Raw genomic sequence first — 4,230 nt, 5'->3', positions numbered from 1 at the left:
GGTGCTGGCAATTGAATTCAAGTCCTCTGCGAGAGCAGTATGTACTTTTTTTTGCAGGTGTGGGTGGGATGGGGTTTGAGATAGGATTTCCTTGTGTAGCCTGGCTGTCCTGGAACTCACTCCACAGATCAGACTCAAGAGATCTGCCTGCCTTTGCCTCCCAAGTGTAGGGACTAGAAGCGTGCGCCACCACACTTGGCTTTTTTTTTTTTTTTTTTTTTTTTTTTTTTTTAATATATAACCCTGCATATAGTAAGGAATGGGGTCTGGAAAGCAAGCATGCACACGTGTGTGTACACACACACACACACACCACACACCCCACATCATCTACACCAGTGTTTTGGGTGGCATGCTCTTGTGTAGGCTGCCATGCTTTGACTTCATGACCTTTAGCCTTGTCACACCCAGGAGACAGCATTTCACCACACTGCTCCTCATCCTCCTGAGCCCAGGTTGGAGGGATGGCTTAAGAAAGATGACCCATGTGGTGCTGAGCACTCACTCAGTCTCCTATTCCCGGCACTTACTTCTGGTACTCCCACTAGTTCTTATCTCTGCACTGACTGCCCACTGCAGAAGCGAGGCTCTCTGACCAAGGCTGAGATCAGGTCTGTGCATCAACATACACCTGCAGAGGGCAATTTGACAGCCTGACCACTTAGCAGAATAACAAGAGCAGGCTCCATGCCGGGACCTGTGGCCTCCTGGTGGCATGGGCTTTCCACAGGAAGCTGCTGTTTACCCTGCTCGTGCACCCGTAGGCAGAGCTTGCCTGGCATGTTGGGATTGTAGCATGCAGGGCACGCATGCAGCACCAGGCCCACTGATGTTGTCTCTGTCCCAGAAGCCTGCAGGCACTTTCCGAAAGCTAGCCAGCAGAGAGAGGACGTTCTGTGCTCGCTTAGGCGGCCACATACTAAAACTGGAACAATACAGAGAGGATCATCATGGTCCCTGTGCACGGGTGACAGGTAAATTCATGAAATGTTCTGTATTTTTGAAGAATAAAAAGAGAAAGAGAGAGAGAGGATGTTCTGTTTTGAACACAAAGACTGACCAGTATGCTTTTGGTGTCTGTTTGGGCCTTATGGTATAAGATCGCCTTGGCTACCCTGGCTATATTCCATATTCGGATCCTCCTGACTCCAATTTCCAAGTGCTGGGATTACAGGCACGCAGTACCATGTCCAGCTTGGTCCACTCTTTGTCTCTGTTTGCCCCTTCCCCAGAGATGCTTTCCAGTGAACACCTACTTCTTGCATAGTTTTTTTTTTAATTATTTTATTATTTATTTATTTATTACGTTCAGTGTTCTGTCTGCATGTACACCTGCAGACCAGAAGAGGGCGCCAGATCTCATCGCAGATGGTTGTGAGCCACCCTGTGGTTGCTGGGAATTGAACTCAGGACCTCTTGAAGAACAAGCAGTGCTCTTACCCACTGAGCCATCTCGAATAGTTTTCTTAGCTTGTTCTTTCAAGACAGGGTCTCAACTCTAACCCAGGCTGGCCTGGAACTCCTCTGTAGTCTAGGCTGGCCTTGGAGCAGTGCTCTTCTCTCAGCCTCCCAAATACTGGGGTAGCAGGCATGAATACTAGGCCCAGCTCTTTTCTTTTTTGTTTTTTTCAACCCAGTGTTTCTCTGTGTAACTCTGGCTGTCCTGGAACTCGCTTTGTAGACCAGCCTGGCCTCAAACTTACAGAGATCCATCCACCTGCCTCTGCCTCCTGAGTGCTGGGATTAAAGGCATGCACTACCATGTCTGGTTTAGGTCCAGCCCTTATATAATCTTTAAAAAAACTAAACAAAGAAAAAAATTTTAATGTTCAAGACAGGATCCATGAATTTAATCTTAGCCTTCATAAGTTTCTGAGTTGTCAGAAAGTTCCCTAGACCACCAAGTCCAGGGAGGTGACAGCTCTGGAGCGCTTTGGTGCACAGCCATCTCTTAATGGAAAGGACTATTTGTGACCATCAGCTCTCAGCAGTTCCAAATGTCAAAGGCAGACCTTCCCTCCAGCTGCTCCCCTTCAGGCAGTAAGCCTGCCTGCCAGTCCTGCCGCTGGTGTCCTCATAGGGGTGTGTGTGTGTGTGTGTGTGTGTGTGTGTGTGTGTGTGTGTGTGTGTGTGTGTTCAGACAGCCAGGGTCAGCACCTAAAGCTGCCTGGCCTAAAAGCCTTTCCCCACCCCTGTGGAGCAGACTGCCTTTGATCCTCTGCCCTCACACTCCCTGGCCTGGGCAAAGGGGCTCTATAAATACACCTCTAGGTTAGGACTGTGTGTCCACAGCAGTCCTTAGAGAAGCCACACCTCCAGAGAGGGGCATTAACCCATTGCCTTCCAGAGCTCTTCAGGAAGGAACCCAGGATCTGAGCAGGGGTAAGGAGAGGCCCCAGAGGAGGCTGCTGTCATGTTTTGTGATACCTTGGTGGTTTTTTTGTTTTGTTTTTTTGGTGGGGGTTTTTGTTGTTGTTTTTTGGTTTTTGGTTTTTGTTTTCGGGTACTGTTTTGCCTTGTTTTTTTGTTTTTTTTTCCTTCGAGACAGGGATTAAAGACATGCAGCACCACCATCCAACACACTTTGTGATTTTAAAATTTGTTTTGGGTATTTTTAGTGACTTGTCAAAAATTCTAAATTAGAGTACTTTATAACTCAGCAAAAGAATTAGGGTGGGGTGTGGCTGGAAGGACAGCTAGCAGGTAAGAGTGCTTGGTGCTCTTGCAGAGGACCTGAGTTCAGTTCCCACCTCTCAGGTCAGGCAACTCACACCTACCTGTAATTCCTATTCCAAGAGATCCGACACCCTCTTCTGGCCTTCATACACGTGTGCGCACCCACTAAACTAAACTAAAAAAATCTAAAATAAAAATTTTTTAAATTAGCTCGAGTTGATTCTTTAAAAATGTACTAATTTGGGGACTGGAGAGATGGTGCAGAGGTTAAGAGCACTGGCTGCTCTACAATTCCCAGCACCCACATGGCAGCTCACAACTGTAACTCCAGCTCCAGGGGACACCACATCCATGGCAGAACACCAATGAAATTTTGTTTTGTTTTGTTTTGCTTTTCCAAGCCAGCTAATGAAAACAAGTCTTTAAAAAATAAAGTGAGCCGGGCATTGGTGGCGCACGCCTTTAATCCCAGCACTCAGGAGGCAGAGCCAGGTGGATCTCTGTGAGTTCGAGGCCAGCCTGGTCTACAAAGTGAGATCCAGGAAAGGCGCTAAGCTACACAGAGAAACCCTGTCTCGAAAACCCAAAATAAATAAATAAATAAATAAGTAAGTAAATAAATAAATAAATAAATAAAAATAAAGTGAAACAGAGGTGTGTGCCACAATAACCAGCTATTTTTAAATTATGTTTACATGTGTGTGGGGGAGGGTATTGGCACTTCAGTGCAATGCCCGCAGAAGGAGTGGTCAGATCCTGTGGAGCTGGATTACAAAGCCCCAGACTTGAGTTCTAGGACTGGAACTTGGGATCTCTGCAGGAGCAATATGTCTTTTAACCGTGAGACATGCCTCCAGCTCCCTGACCAGTTCAAATGGCATTATTCCTTCCCTTAGTGCTCCTCTTTTTCCTCACCCACCCTCTTAAAGCCAAGCTTTCTTTCTTCCATCTCCTTTTCAAAAATGTTTTTATGTGTATAAGTGCTTTGCCTGTACATATGTGCATGTACCACGTGCATGCCTGGTTGCCCCGGGGAGGTCAGAAGAGGGCACTCGATCTCCTGGAACTGGAGTTCAGTTGTAAGCCACCACGTGGATGCTGGGAATGGAATCCAAGGTCCTTGCAAGTACTCCAAATTCTGAGTCATCTCTTGAGCCTCTCCCTCTGGGGTGGCTTTGAACTCACAATCCTCCTGCAGGCCCCAGCCTCCTTAATGCTAGGCTCACACTTATTACCACCGATTCACATATTTCTTGTAACTCTCCAAACCACAAATACAGAACATGAAAAGTCAAAGTGTGTAAGCAGTGCTTGTCTTGAAAGAATATGTGGATTTGCTGAGAAAACGAAATATGCATGTTAAATTTCAAATAAGGTTAAAATTCTGGTTTATCCCAGGACTGGAATCCCAGACTCAGGTGGCTGAAGCCACCTGAAGGTTTTCAAGTCTGGGGTCCGCGTGTGCTACACAGTGGGTTTCCACCAGCCTGTCTAGAGTCACAAGGCCCTGACTCAATAACAAACAATAGCGTCAGCCCTTTTCAGGGCTGGGAT

The 4,230-nt window shown here is 46.8% G+C and overlaps 1 non-coding gene across 1 annotated transcript; it reads left to right on the top strand.

The window, feature by feature from the left end:
* The first annotated feature begins 898 nt into the window (after positions 1–898).
* LOC131913893 (U6 spliceosomal RNA) lies at positions 899–1,002 on the top strand. The gene has a single exon (XR_009379972.1). It is a non-coding gene; the product is annotated as a U6 spliceosomal RNA (small nuclear RNA).
* Positions 1,003–4,230: the final 3,228 nt, after the last annotated feature.

The sequence above is a fragment of the Peromyscus eremicus genome, chromosome 6, assembly GCF_949786415.1.
Source record: "Peromyscus eremicus chromosome 6, PerEre_H2_v1, whole genome shotgun sequence".
Classification (NCBI taxonomy): domain Eukaryota; kingdom Metazoa; phylum Chordata; class Mammalia; order Rodentia; family Cricetidae; genus Peromyscus; species Peromyscus eremicus.
Note: the sequence above shows the minus strand (reverse complement) of the source record. Positions and strands in the feature narration are given on the sequence as shown.